Raw genomic sequence first — 14,569 nt, forward strand, 5'->3', positions numbered from 1 at the left:
ACCAAATTCTAAGAAATGGGTGAAATAGTAAATCTCATAATTCAAGCAGGTCCCACCGAGATTTGAACTCGGATCGCTGGATTCAGAGTCTAGAGTGCTAACCATTACACCATGGAACCCTCCCATACATGAGTCATTTTTCCATTGAGACAAAAGAGAGCGCATTAGTGCGGGGGCATTTCTTACATTGATGAAACGATATCTCTGTTGAATGCTCATAGTGTAAAGAGCTATAATGTGATTTGATTCTGTTCAGATACATTCTCCTTAACAGTGTTAAATATGCAAACGTTTATCAGGATAGGCAAGTTATATCATAATGATCATCTTTGACTGTAACATATTAAAACATTTTACATTTCCAAACTAATACACCCATTTCTTTGTCTCTCACATGGGCTGCGCCAAAGAGCAATGATTGGCACGTTGGACTTTGCATGCAAAGGTACCAGTCCAAATCTTGGGGGTACTATTTTATTACTCTTGACCTTTTCTATTTCTGTCACCTTTGTTTATTGATAGCTCAAATCCAACACCAGTAGGTTGAAAGAGACAATTATTGATTCCTTTCAAAACGTCCATCAGCTTGAACAAGTACCAGAAATACAAACATTATAATACGTTTACATCACATTCCTACACAAAATAGTGTGACATTAAGAAATCCTATCCTGTTTTTCTGAAATGCATTTCAGAGGCCTGATTCCCAGCATCCCTTTTTGAAGCTTTCTGCGCTATTGATAAGGCGAATTTAGCACATTTTGAAAGAGAAGTGTTCTTAAATCAAACCTAGAGAACCACAATGACGGTATCATTCAGATAGTACAAATGTTTTTGTATATTAGTATGGAAATTGTGAAATAAAACGTTTTTCATGCTGATTTTCAACAGTCGATCTGCAATCGTGAAACATAAGCTTTTGCTTGGAGGCCTCACAGGTACTGATCTAATTTTCTCTTTTAAGATTATTCACAAATCATATGATATGCTTTGTATAAATCAACTATATTGTTAGATCAAAAGTGAGTAAAAAGTGACTATCTCAATTTCATGACATATAGAAGAGTAAGGAGAAGAAGCTCATGTTTCAAATGTGGAGAAGCAACAACTTTTCATTATTTTCACCTCTACTAATTATATGCATTTTTATAATGTATGTGTTTATGTTGTCCTATAAATATACAGAGACATATAGCAAGATATAGGGAGATACATACGTGTAAAGTGGATATGTACAAGTTTATAAGTAAATGAGATGTTTTTCCAATTAATAATTCTAAGAACTGAATGGAAAAAGAAAATCGTAAAGTTTAGATAAGTCCCACTGTGATTTGTACTCAGATCCCGGTTTTCAGAGTCTAGAGTGCTAAGCATGATACCATCAAACCACCTGTACCAGGTTGAGCTTTTCATTTTGAGAGAAGAGATTGCATTCACGGGGGAATCTTATATTTTATTGCAAAATCGTATCTCACATAAAAAGTACTGTTCAACAGAGTGATAGCGTTACTTGAGTCCTCTGGGCAACATCCTTCCCTAACATAGTTCAATATGCAAAAGTTGAACAGAATAGAAAAGTAATAACATTCTGTTGGTCTTTGACTGTAGAACATTAAAAACTTTGAAATGTTCACATTGCTGCAGCAATTTGCTCCCTTGTCACATGGGAGGTTCCATGGTGTAATGGTTAGCGCTTTGGACTTTGAATCCAAGGATCCGAGTTCAAATCTCGGTGGGACCACTTTCATGACTGTTGATCAAATCTTTTTCTGTCAAGTGTATTCATAAATATCACAAATCTAACACGGGTAGAGTGAAACATTAATTTATTGATTGTATTCTGAAAGTCTATTCGATGTGAGCAAATGATAGAACTTTTAGAAAACATGGAAATTAAATGGCTCAAAATAATGAGACATTTTGCGAGCTGACTCTGTTTTCTCAAACTCATCACAGGGGGCTGATGCAAGATATTACTTTCTTAAATCTTACTGTTATTGATAAGGGGAAGATGGAACTTTTTAATTGGAAATCCTTCATTAAAACAAAACTTGAGGAATCAAATTGTGTATTATGGGGACAGAAGATATGACGTTTTGAATAACAATCGTGAAATTCAGACACACATATATTTACACTCTGATTTTCTAAAGTAAATCCATAACCATAAAGTAAAATCTTTCGAAAGACGTGTCAAAGGTAATAATCTGAATTTCTCTTTCAAAGAAATTCACAATTAAATGCACTGTGTAAGTCAAGCATGTTGTCATATAAGAAATCAGCAAAAATTAACTATCTCATTACTGGTCATATAGATGAGAGAGGAAATGAACCTAACGTTTAAATTGTGGATGGGAAACAACAGTTTTTAGTTTTCAGCTTCAATACATATGTTTATGAATAATTGATTTCTTTATATAGTCTTATCGCTATCTAGACGGATATAGCTATGTATACATAGATGCATACTTATACGTTGATAAGTATCAGTATAAAACATTGACGTTATGTTTTTCCAAGACCAAATTCTAAGAAATGGGTGAAATAGTAAATCTCATAATTCAAGCAGGTCCCACCGAGATTTGAACTCGGATCGCTGGATTCAGAGTCTAGAGTGCTAACCATTACACCATGGAACCCTCCCATACATGAGTCATTTTTCCATTGAGACAAAAGAGAGCGCATTAGTGCGGGGGCATTTCTTACATTGATGAAACGATATCTCTGTTGAATGCTCATAGTGTAAAGAGCTATAATGTGATTTGATTCTGTTCAGATACATTCTCCTTAACAGTGTTAAATATGCAAACGTTTATCAGGATAGGCAAGTTATATCATAATGATCATCTTTGACTGTAACATATTAAAACATTTTACATTTCCAAACTAATACACCCATTTCTTTGTCTCTCACATGGGCTGCGCCAAAGAGCAATGATTGGCACGTTGGACTTTGCATGCAAAGGTACCAGTCCAAATCTTGGGGGTACTATTTTATTACTCTTGACCTTTTCTATTTCTGTCACCTTTGTTTATTGATAGCTCAAATCCAACACCAGTAGGTTGAAAGAGACAATTATTGATTCCTTTCAAAACGTCCATCAGCTTGAACAAGTACCAGAAATACAAACATTATAATACGTTTACATCACATTCCTACACAAAATAGTGTGACATTAAGAAATCCTATCCTGTTTTTCTGAAATGCATTTCAGAGGCCTGATTCCCAGCATCCCTTTTTGAAGCTTTCTGCGCTATTGATAAGGCGAATTTAGCACATTTTGAAAGAGAAGTGTTCTTAAATCAAACCTAGAGAACCACAATGACGGTATCATTCAGATAGTACAAATGTTTTTGTATATTAGTATGGAAATTGTGAAATAAAACGTTTTTCATGCTGATTTTCAACAGTCGATCTGCAATCGTGAAACATAAGCTTTTGCTTGGAGGCCTCACAGGTACTGATCTAATTTTCTCTTTTAAGATTATTCACAAATCATATGATATGCTTTGTATAAATCAACTATATTGTTAGATCAAAATTGAGTAAAAAGTGACTATCTCAATTTCATGACATATAGAAGAGTAAGGAGAAGAAGCTCATGTTTCAAATGTGGAGAAGCAACAACTTTTCATTATTTTCACCTCTACTAATTATATGCATTTTTATAATGTATGTGTTTATGTTGTCCTATAAATATACAGAGACATATAGCAAGATATAGGGAGATACATATGTGTAAAGTGGATATGTACAAGTTTATAAGTAAATGAGATGTTTTTCCAATTAATAATTCTAAGAACTGAATGGAAAAAGAAAATCGTAAAGTTTAGATAAGTCCCACTGTGATTTGTACTCAGATCCCGGTTTTCAGAGTCTAGAGTGCTAAGCATGATACCATCAAACCACCTGTACCAGGTTGAGCTTTTCATTTTGAGAGAAGAGATTGCATTCACGGGGGAATCTTATATTTTATTGCAAAATCGTATCTCACATAAAAAGTACTGTTCAACAGAGTGATAGCGTTACTTGAGTCCTCTGGGCAACATCCTTCCCTAACATAGTTCAATATGCAAAAGTTGAACAGAATAGAAAAGTAATAACATTCTGTTGGTCTTTGACTGTAGAACATTAAAAACTTTGAAATGTTCACATTGCTGCAGCAATTTGCTCCCTTGTCACATGGGAGGTTCCATGGTGTAATGGTTAGCGCTTTGGACTTTGAATCCAAGGATCCGAGTTCAAATCTCGGTGGGACCACTTTCATGACTGTTGATCAAATCTTTTTCTGTCAAGTGTATTCATAAATATCACAAATCTAACACGGGTAGAGTGAAACATTAATTTATTGATTGTATTCTGAAAGTCTATTCGATGTGAGCAAATGATAGAACTTTTAGAAAACATGGAAATTAAATGGCTCAAAATAATGAGACATTTTGCGAGCTGACTCTGTTTTCTCAAACTCATCACAGGGGGCTGATGCAAGATATTACTTTCTTAAATCTTACTGTTATTGATAAGGGGAAGATGGAACTTTTTAATTGGAAATCCTTCATTAAAACAAAACTTGAGGAATCAAATTGTGTATTATGGGGACAGAAGACATGACGTTTTGAATAACAATCGTGAAATTCAGACACACATATATTCACACTCTGATTTTCTAAAGTAAATCCATAACCATAAAGTAAAATCTTTCGAAAGACGTGTCAAAGGTAATAATCTGAATTTCTCTTTCAAAGAAATTCACAATTAAATGCACTGTGTAAGTCAAGCATGTTGTCATATAAGAAATCAGCAAAAATTAACTATCTCATTACTGGTCATATAGATGAGAGAGGAAATGAACCTAACGTTTAAATTGTGGATGGGAAACAACAGTTTTTAGTTTTCAGCTTCAATACATATGTTTATGAATAATTGATTTCTTTATATAGTCTTATCGCTATCTAGACGGATATAGCTATGTATACATAGATGCATACTTATACGTTGATAAGTATCAGTATAAAACATTGACGTTATGTTTTTCCAAGACCAAATTCTAAGAAATGGGTGAAATAGTAAATCTCATAATTCAAGCAGGTCCCACCGAGATTTGAACTCGGATCGCTGGATTCAGAGTCCAGAGTGCTAACCATTACACCATGGAACCCTCCCATACATGAGTCCTTTTTCCATTGAGACAAAAGAGAGCGCATTAGTGCGGGGGCATTTCTTACATTGATGAAACGATATCTCTGTTGAATGCTCATAGTGTAAAGAGCTATAATGTGATTTGATTCTGTTCAGATACATTCTCCTTAACAGTGTTAAATATGCAAACGTTTATCAGGATAGGCAAGTTATATCATAATGATCATCTTTGACGGTAACATATTAAAACATTTTACATTTCCAAACTAATACACCCATTTCTTTGTCTCTCACATGGGCTGCGCCAAAGAGCAATGATTGGCACGTTGGACTTTGCATGCAAAGGTACCAGTCCAAATCTTGGGGGTACTATTTTATTACTCTTGACCTTTTCTATTTCTGTCACCTTTGTTTATTGATAGCTCAAATCCAACACCAGTAGGTTGAAAGAGACAATTATTGATTCCTTTCAAAACGTCCATCAGCTTGAACAAGTTACAGAAATACAAACATTATAATACGTTTACATCACATTCCTACACAAAATAGTGTGACATTAAGAAATCCTATCCTGTTTTTCTGAAATGCATTTCAGAGGCCTGATTCCCAGCATCCCTTTTTGAAGCTTTCTGCGCTATTGATAAGGCGAATTTAGCACATTTTGAAAGAGAAGTGTTCTTAAATCAAACCTAGAGAACCACAATGACGGTATCATTCAGATAGTACAAATGTTTTTGTATATTAGTATGGAAATTGTGAAATAAAACGTTTTTCATGCTGATTTTCAACAGTCGATCTGCAATCGTGAAACATAAGCTTTTGCTTGGAGGCCTCACAGGTACTGATCTAATTTTCTCTTTTAAGATTATTCACAAATCATATGATATGCTTTGTATAAATCAACTATATTGTTAGATCAAAATTGAGTAAAAAGTGACTATCTCAATTTCATGACATATAGAAGAGTAAGGAGAAGAAGCTCATGTTTCAAATGTGGAGAAGCAACAACTTTTCATTATTTTCACCTCTACTAATTATATGCATTTTTATAATGTATGTGTTTATGTTGTCCTATAAATATACAGAGACATATAGCAAGATATAGGGAGATACATATGTGTAAAGTGGATATGTACAAGTTTATAAGTAAATGAGATGTTTTTCCAATTAATAATTCTAAGAACTGAATGGAAAAAGAAAATCGTAAAGTTTAGATAAGTCCCACTGTGATTTGTACTCAGATCCCGGTTTTCAGAGTCTAGAGTGCTAAGCATGATACCATCAAACCACCTGTACCAGGTTGAGCTTTTCATTTTGAGAGAAGAGATTGCATTCACGGGGGAATCTTATATTTTATTGCAAAATCGTATCTCACATAAAAAGTACTGTTCAACAGAGTGATAGCGTTACTTGAGTCCTCTGGGCAACATCCTTCCCTAACATAGTTCAATATGCAAAAGTTGAACAGAATAGAAAAGTAATAACATTCTGTTGGTCTTTGACTGTAGAACATTAAAAACTTTGAAATGTTCACATTGCTGCAGCAATTTGCTCCCTTGTCACATGGGAGCTTCCATGGTGTAATGGTTAGCGCTTTGGACTTTGAATCCAAGGATCCGAGTTCAAATCTCGGTGGGACCACTTTCATGACTGTTGATCAAATCTTTTTCTGTCAAGTGTATTCATAAATATCACAAATCTAACACGGGTAGAGTGAAACATTAATTTATTGATTGTATTCTGAAAGTCTATTCGATGTGAGCAAATGATAGAACTTTTAGAAAACATGGAAATTAAATGGCTCAAAATAATGAGACATTTTGCGAGCTGACTCTGTTTTCTCAAACTCATCACAGGGGGCTGATGCAAGATATTACTTTCTTAAATCTTACTGTTATTGATAAGGGGAAGATGGAACTTTTTAATTGGAAATCCTTCATTAAAACAAAACTTGAGGAATCAAATTGTGTATTATGGGGACAGAAGATATGACGTTTTGAATAACAATCGTGAAATTCAGACACACATATATTTACACTCTGATTTTCTAAAGTAAATCCATAACCATAAAGTAAAATCTTTCGAAAGACGTGTCAAAGGTAATAATCTGAATTTCTCTTTCAAAGAAATTCACAATTAAATGCACTGTGTAAGTCAAGCATGTTGTCATATAAGAAATCAGCAAAAATTAACTATCTCATTACTGGTCATATAGATGAGAGAGGAAATGAACCTAACGTTTAAATTGTGGATGGGAAACAACAGTTTTTAGTTTTCAGCTTCAATACATATGTTTATGAATAATTGATTTCTTTATATAGTCTTATCGCTATCTAGACGGATATAGGTATGTATACATAGATGCATACTTATACGTTGATAAGTATAAAACATTGACGTTATGTTTTTCCAAGACCAAATTCTAAGAAATGGGTGAAATAGTAAATCTCATAATTCAAGCAGGTCCCACCGAGATTTGAACTCGGATCGCTGGATTCAGAGTCCAGAGTGCTAACCATTACACCATGGAACCCTCCCATACATGAGTCATTTTTCCATTGAGACAAAAGAGAGCGCATTAGTGCGGGGGCATTTCTTACATTGATGAAACGATATCTCTGTTGAATGCTCATAGTGTAAAGAGCTATAATGTGATTTGATTCTGTTCAGATACATTCTCCTTAACAGTGTTAAATATGCAAACGTTTATCAGGATAGGCAAGTTATATCATAATGATCATCTTTGACGGTAACATATTAAAACATTTTACATTTCCAAACTAATACACCCATTTCTTTGTCTCTCACATGGGCTGCGCCAAAGAGCAATGATTGGCACGTTGGACTTTGCATGCAAAGGTACCAGTCCAAATCTTGGGGGTACTATTTTATTACTCTTGACCTTTTCTATTTCTGTCACCTTTGTTTATTGATAGCTCAAATCCAACACCAGTAGGTTGAAAGAGACAATTATTGATTCCTTTCAAAACGTCCATCAGCTTGAACAAGTACCAGAAATACAAACATTATAATACGTTTACATCACATTCCTACACAAAATAGTGTGACATTAAGAAATCCTATCCTGTTTTTCTGAAATGCATTTCAGAGGCCTGATTCCCAGCATCCCTTTTTGAAGCTTTCTGCGCTATTGATAAGGCGAATTTAGCACATTTTGAAAGAGAAGTGTTCTTAAATCAAACCTAGAGAACCACAATGACGGTATCATTCAGATAGTACAAATGTTTTTGTATATTAGTATGGAAATTGTGAAATAAAACGTTTTTCATGCTGATTTTCAACAGTCGATCTGCAATCGTGAAACATAAGCTTTTGCTTGGAGGCCTCACAGGTACTGATCTAATTTTCTCTTTTAAGATTATTCACAAATCATATGATATGCTTTGTATAAATCAACTATATTGTTAGATCAAAATTGAGTAAAAAGTGACTATCTCAATTTCATGACATATAGAAGAGTAAGGAGAAGAAGCTCATGTTTCAAATGTGGAGAAGCAACAACTTTTCATTATTTTCACCTCTACTAATTATATGCATTTTTATAATGTATGTGTTTATGTTGTCCTATAAATATACAGAGACATATAGCAAGATATAGGGAGATACATACGTGTAAAGTGGATATGTACAAGTTTACAAGTAAATGAGATGTTTTTCCATTTAATAATTCTAAGAACTGAATGGAAAAGAAAATCGTAAAGTTTAGATAAGTCCCACTGTGATTTGTACTCAGATCCCGGTTTTCAGAGTCTAGAGTGCTAAGCATGATACCATCAAACCACCTGTACCAGGTTGAGCTTTTCATTTTGAGAGAAGAGATTGCATTCACGGGGGAATCTTATATTTTATTGCAAAATCGTATCTCACATAAAAAGTACTGTTCAACAGAGTGATAGCGTTACTTGAGTCCTCTGGGCAACATCCTTCCCTAACATAGTTCAATATGCAAAAGTTGAACAGAATAGAAAAGTAATAACATTCTGTTGGTCTTTGACTGTAGAACATTAAAAACTTTGAAATGTTCACATTGCTGCAGCAATTTGCTCCCTTGTCACATGGGAGCTTCCATGGTGTAATGGTTAGCGCTTTGGACTTTGAATCCAAGGATCCGAGTTCAAATCTCGGTGGGACCACTTTCATGACTGTTGATCAAATCTTTTTCTGTCAAGTGTATTCATAAATATCACAAATCTAACACGGGTAGAGTGAAACATTAATTTATTGATTGTATTCTGAAAGTCTATTCGATGTGAGCAAATGATAGAACTTTTAGAAAACATGGAAATTAAATGGCTCAAAATAATGAGACATTTTGCGAGCTGACTCTGTTTTCTCAAACTCATCACAGGGGGCTGATGCAAGATATTACTTTCTTAAATCTTACTGTTATTGATAAGGGGAAGATGGAACTTTTTAATTGGAAATCCTTCATTAAAACAAAACTTGAGGAATCAAATTGTGTATTATGGGGACAGAAGATATGACGTTTTGAATAACAATCGTGAAATTCAGACACACATATATTTACACTCTGATTTTCTAAAGTAAATCCATAACCATAAAGTAAAATCTTTCGAAAGACGTGTCAAAGGTAATAATCTGAATTTCTCTTTCAAAGAAATTCACAATTAAATGCACTGTGTAAGTCAAGCATGTTGTCATATAAGAAATCAGCAAAAATTAACTATCTCATTACTGGTCATATAGATGAGAGAGGAAATGAACCTAACGTTTAAATTGTGGATGGGAAACAACAGTTTTTAGTTTTCAGCTTCAATACATATGTTTATGAATAATTGATTTCTTTATATAGTCTTATCGCTATCTAGACGGATATAGGTATGTATACATAGATGCATACTTATACGTTGATAAGTATAAAACATTGACGTTATGTTTTTCCAAGACCAAATTCTAAGAAATGGGTGAAATAGTAAATCTCATAATTCAAGCAGGTCCCACCGAGATTTGAACTCGGATCGCTGGATTCAGAGTCCAGAGTGCTAACCATTACACCATGGAACCCTCCCATACATGAGTCATTTTTCCATTGAGACAAAAGAGAGCGCATTAGTGCGGGGGCATTTCTTACATTGATGAAACGATATCTCTGTTGAATGCTCATAGTGTAAAGAGCTATAATGTGATTTGATTCTGTTCAGATACATTCTCCTTAACAGTGTTAAATATGCAAACGTTTATCAGGATAGGCAAGTTATATCATAATGATCATCTTTGACGGTAACATATTAAAACATTTTACATTTCCAAACTAATACACCCATTTCTTTGTCTCTCACATGGGCTGCGCCAAAGAGCAATGATTGGCACGTTGGACTTTGCATGCAAAGGTACCAGTCCAAATCTTGGGGGTACTATTTTATTACTCTTGACCTTTTCTATTTCTGTCACCTTTGTTTATTGATAGCTCAAATCCAACACCAGTAGGTTGAAAGAGACAATTATTGATTCCTTTCAAAACGTCCATCAGCTTGAACAAGTACCAGAAATACAAACATTATAATACGTTTACATCACATTCCTACACAAAATAGTGTGACATTAAGAAATCCTATCCTGTTTTTCTGAAATGCATTTCAGAGGCCTGATTCCCAGCATCCCTTTTTGAAGCTTTCTGCGCTATTGATAAGGCGAATTTAGCACATTTTGAAAGAGAAGTGTTCTTAAATCAAACCTAGAGAACCACAATGACGGTATCATTCAGATAGTACAAATGTTTTTGTATATTAGTATGGAAATTGTGAAATAAAACGTTTTTCATGCTGATTTTCAACAGTCGATCTGCAATCGTGAAACATAAGCTTTTGCTTGGAGGCCTCACAGGTACTGATCTAATTTTCTCTTTTAAGATTATTCACAAATCATATGATATGCTTTGTATAAATCAACTATATTGTTAGATCAAAATTGAGTAAAAAGTGACTATCTCAATTTCATGACATATAGAAGAGTAAGGAGAAGAAGCTCATGTTTCAAATGTGGAGAAGCAACAACTTTTCATTATTTTCACCTCTACTAATTATATGCATTTTTATAATGTATGTGTTTATGTTGTCCTATAAATATACAGAGACATATAGCAAGATATAGGGAGATACATACGTGTAAAGTGGATATGTACAAGTTTACAAGTAAATGAGATGTTTTTCCAATTAATAATTCTAAGAACTGAATGGAAAAGAAAATCGTAAAGTTTAGATAAGTCCCACTGTGATTTGTACTCAGATCCCGGTTTTCAGAGTCTAGAGTGCTAAGCATGATACCATCAAACCACCTGTACCAGGTTGAGCTTTTCATTTTGAGAGAAGAGATTGCATTCACGGGGGAATCTTATATTTTATTGCAAAATCGTATCTCACATAAAAAGTACTGTTCAACAGAGTGATAGCGTTACTTGAGTCCTCTGGGCAACATCCTTCCCTAACATAGTTCAATATGCAAAAGTTGAACAGAATAGAAAAGTAATAACATTCTGTTGGTCTTTGACTGTAGAACATTAAAAACTTTGAAATGTTCACATTGCTGCAGCAATTTGCTCCCTTGTCTCATGGGAGGTTCCATGGTGTAATGGTTAGCACTTTGGACTTTGAATCCAAGGATCTGAGTTCAAATCTCGGTGGGACCACTTTCATGACTGTTGATCAAATCTTTTTCTGTCAAGTGTATTCATAAATATCACAAATCTAACACGGGTAGAGTGAAACATTAATTTATTGATTGTATTCTGAAAGTCTATTCGATGTGAGCAAATGATAGAACTTTTAGAAAACATGGAAATTAAATGGCTCAAAATAATGAGACATTTTGCGAGCTGACTCTGTTTTCTCAAACTCATCACAGGGGGCTGATGCAAGATATTACTTTCTTAAATCTTACTGTTATTGATAAGGGGAAGATGGAACTTTTTAATTGGAAATCCTTCATTAAAACAAAACTTGAGGAATCAAATTGTGTATTATGGGGACAGAAGATATGACGTTTTGAATAACAATCGTGAAATTCAGACACACATATATTTACACTCTGATTTTCTAAAGTAAATCCATAACCATGAAGTAAAATCTTTCGAAAGACGTGTCAAAGGTAATAATCTGAATTTCTCTTTCAAAGAAATTCACAATTAAATGCACTGTGTAAGTCAAGCATGTTGTCATATAAGAAATCAGTAAAAATTAACTATCTCATTACTGGTCATATAGATGAGAGAGGAAATGAACCTAACGTTTAAATTGTGGATGGGAAACAACAGTTTTTAGTTTTCAGCTTCAATACATATGTTTATGAATAATTGATTTCTTTATATAGTCTTATCGCTATCTAGACGGATATAGCTATGTATACATAGATGCATACTTATACGTTGATAAGTATCAGTATAAAACATTGACGTTATGTTTTTCCAAGACCAAATTCTAAGAAATTGGTGAAATAGTAAATCTCATAATTCAAGCAGGTCCCACCAAGATTTGAACTCGGATCGCTGGATTCAGAGTCCAGAGTGCTAACCATTACACCATGGAACCCTCCCATACATGAGTCATTTTTCCATTGAGACAAAAGAGAGCGCATTAGTGCGGGGGCATTTCTTACATTGATGAAACGATATCTCTGTTGAATGCTCATAGTGTAAAGAGCTATAATGTGATTTGATTCTGTTCAGATACATTCTCCTTAACAGTGTTAAATATGCAAACGTTTATCAGGATAGGCAAGTTATATCATAATGATCATCTTTGACGGTAACATATTAAAACATTTTACATTTCCAAACTAATACACCCATTTCTTTGTCTCTCACATGGGCTGCGCCAAAGAGCAATGATTGGCACGTTGGACTTTGCATGCAAAGGTACCAGTCCAAATCTTGGGGGTACTATTTTATTACTCTTGACCTTTTCTATTTCTGTCACCTTTGTTTATTGATAGCTCAAATCCAACACCAGTAGGTTGAAAGAGACAATTATTGATTCCTTTCAAAACGTCCATCAGCTTGAACAAGTACCAGAAATACAAACATTATAATACGTTTACATCACATTCCTACACAAAATAGTGTGACATTAAGAAATCCTATCCTGTTTTTCTGAAATGCATTTCAGAGGCCTGATTCCCAGCATCCCTTTTTGAAGCTTTCTGCGCTATTGATAAGGCGAATTTAGCACATTTTGAAAGAGAAGTGTTCTTAAATCAAACCTAGAGAACCACAATGACGGTATCATTCAGATAGTACAAATGTTTTTGTATATTAGTATGGAAATTGTGAAATAAAACGTTTTTCATGCTGATTTTCAACAGTCGATCTGCAATCGTGAAACATAAGCTTTTGCTTGGAGGCCTCACAGGTACTGATCTAATTTTCTCTTTTAAGATTATTCACAAATCATATGATATGCTTTGTATAAATCAACTATATTGTTAGATCAAAATTGAGTAAAAAGTGACTATCTCAATTTCATGACATATAGAAGAGTAAGGAGAAGAAGCTCATGTTTCAAATGTGGAGAAGCAACAACTTTTCATTATTTTCACCTCTACTAATTATATGCATTTTTATAATGTATGTGTTTATGTTGTCCTATAAATATACAGAGACATATAGCAAGATATAGGGAGATACATACGTGTAAAGTGGATATGTACAAGTTTACAAGTAAATGAGATGTTTTTCCAATTAATAATTCTAAGAACTGAATGGAAAAGAAAATCGTAAAGTTTAGATAAGTCCCACTGTGATTTGTACTCAGATCCCGGTTTTCAGAGTCTAGAGTGCTAAGCATGATACCATCAAACCACCTGTACCAGGTTGAGCTTTTCATTTTGAGAGAAGAGATTGCATTCACGGGGGAATCTTATATTTTATTGCAAAATCGTATCTCACATAAAAAGTACTGTTCAACAGAGTGATAGCGTTACTTGAGTCCTCTGGGCAACATCCTTCCCTAACATAGTTCAATATGCAAAAGTTGAACAGAATAGAAAAGTAATAACATTCTGTTGGTCTTTGACTGTAGAACATTAAAAACTTTGAAATGTTCACATTGCTGCAGCAATTTGCTCCCTTGTCTCATGGGAGGTTCCATGGTGTAATGGTTAGCACTTTGGACTTTGAATCCAAGGATCTGAGTTCAAATCTCGGTGGGACCACTTTCATGACTGTTGATCAAATCTTTTTCTGTCAAGTGTATTCATAAATATCACAAATCTAACACGGGTAGAGTGAAACATTAATTTATTGATTGTATTCTGAAAGTCTATTCGATGTGAGCAAATGATAGAACTTTTAGAAAACATGGAAATTAAATGGCTCAAAATAATGAGACATTTTGCGAGCTGACTCTGTTTTCTCAAACTCATCACAGGGGGCTGATGCAAGATATTACTTTCTTA

At 34.2% G+C, this 14,569-nt stretch overlaps 12 non-coding genes across 12 annotated transcripts; 6 read left to right on the plus strand and 6 right to left on the minus strand.

Annotated features, from left to right (window-relative positions):
- Positions 1-47: 47 nt before the first annotated feature.
- On the minus strand, positions 48-119 carry TRNAQ-CUG (transfer RNA glutamine (anticodon CUG)). Its single transcript has one exon. It is a non-coding gene; the product is annotated as a tRNA-Gln (tRNA).
- A 1,550-nt stretch (positions 120-1,669) lies between these two features.
- On the plus strand, positions 1,670-1,741 carry TRNAQ-UUG (transfer RNA glutamine (anticodon UUG)). The gene has a single exon. It is a non-coding gene; the product is annotated as a tRNA-Gln (tRNA).
- Positions 1,742-2,567: 826 nt separating this feature from the next.
- Positions 2,568-2,639, minus strand: TRNAQ-CUG (transfer RNA glutamine (anticodon CUG)). The gene has a single exon. It is a non-coding gene; the product is annotated as a tRNA-Gln (tRNA).
- Positions 2,640-4,189: 1,550 nt separating this feature from the next.
- On the plus strand, positions 4,190-4,261 carry TRNAQ-UUG (transfer RNA glutamine (anticodon UUG)). The gene has a single exon. It is a non-coding gene; the product is annotated as a tRNA-Gln (tRNA).
- An 826-nt stretch (positions 4,262-5,087) lies between these two features.
- Positions 5,088-5,159, minus strand: TRNAQ-CUG (transfer RNA glutamine (anticodon CUG)). Its single transcript has one exon. It is a non-coding gene; the product is annotated as a tRNA-Gln (tRNA).
- A 1,550-nt stretch (positions 5,160-6,709) lies between these two features.
- On the plus strand, positions 6,710-6,781 carry TRNAQ-UUG (transfer RNA glutamine (anticodon UUG)). The gene has a single exon. It is a non-coding gene; the product is annotated as a tRNA-Gln (tRNA).
- Positions 6,782-7,601: 820 nt separating this feature from the next.
- On the minus strand, positions 7,602-7,673 carry TRNAQ-CUG (transfer RNA glutamine (anticodon CUG)). Its single transcript has one exon. It is a non-coding gene; the product is annotated as a tRNA-Gln (tRNA).
- A 1,549-nt stretch (positions 7,674-9,222) lies between these two features.
- Positions 9,223-9,294, plus strand: TRNAQ-UUG (transfer RNA glutamine (anticodon UUG)). The gene has a single exon. It is a non-coding gene; the product is annotated as a tRNA-Gln (tRNA).
- Positions 9,295-10,114: 820 nt separating this feature from the next.
- TRNAQ-CUG (transfer RNA glutamine (anticodon CUG)) lies at positions 10,115-10,186 on the minus strand. Its single transcript has one exon. It is a non-coding gene; the product is annotated as a tRNA-Gln (tRNA).
- Positions 10,187-11,735: 1,549 nt separating this feature from the next.
- On the plus strand, positions 11,736-11,807 carry TRNAQ-UUG (transfer RNA glutamine (anticodon UUG)). The gene has a single exon. It is a non-coding gene; the product is annotated as a tRNA-Gln (tRNA).
- Positions 11,808-12,633: 826 nt separating this feature from the next.
- On the minus strand, positions 12,634-12,705 carry TRNAQ-CUG (transfer RNA glutamine (anticodon CUG)). Its single transcript has one exon. It is a non-coding gene; the product is annotated as a tRNA-Gln (tRNA).
- Positions 12,706-14,254: 1,549 nt separating this feature from the next.
- Positions 14,255-14,326, plus strand: TRNAQ-UUG (transfer RNA glutamine (anticodon UUG)). Its single transcript has one exon. It is a non-coding gene; the product is annotated as a tRNA-Gln (tRNA).
- The last annotated feature ends 243 nt before the right edge of the window (positions 14,327-14,569 follow it).

This window comes from Lissotriton helveticus, chromosome 4_1, assembly GCF_964261635.1.
Source record: "Lissotriton helveticus chromosome 4_1, aLisHel1.1, whole genome shotgun sequence".
NCBI classification, from domain to species: domain Eukaryota; kingdom Metazoa; phylum Chordata; class Amphibia; order Caudata; family Salamandridae; genus Lissotriton; species Lissotriton helveticus.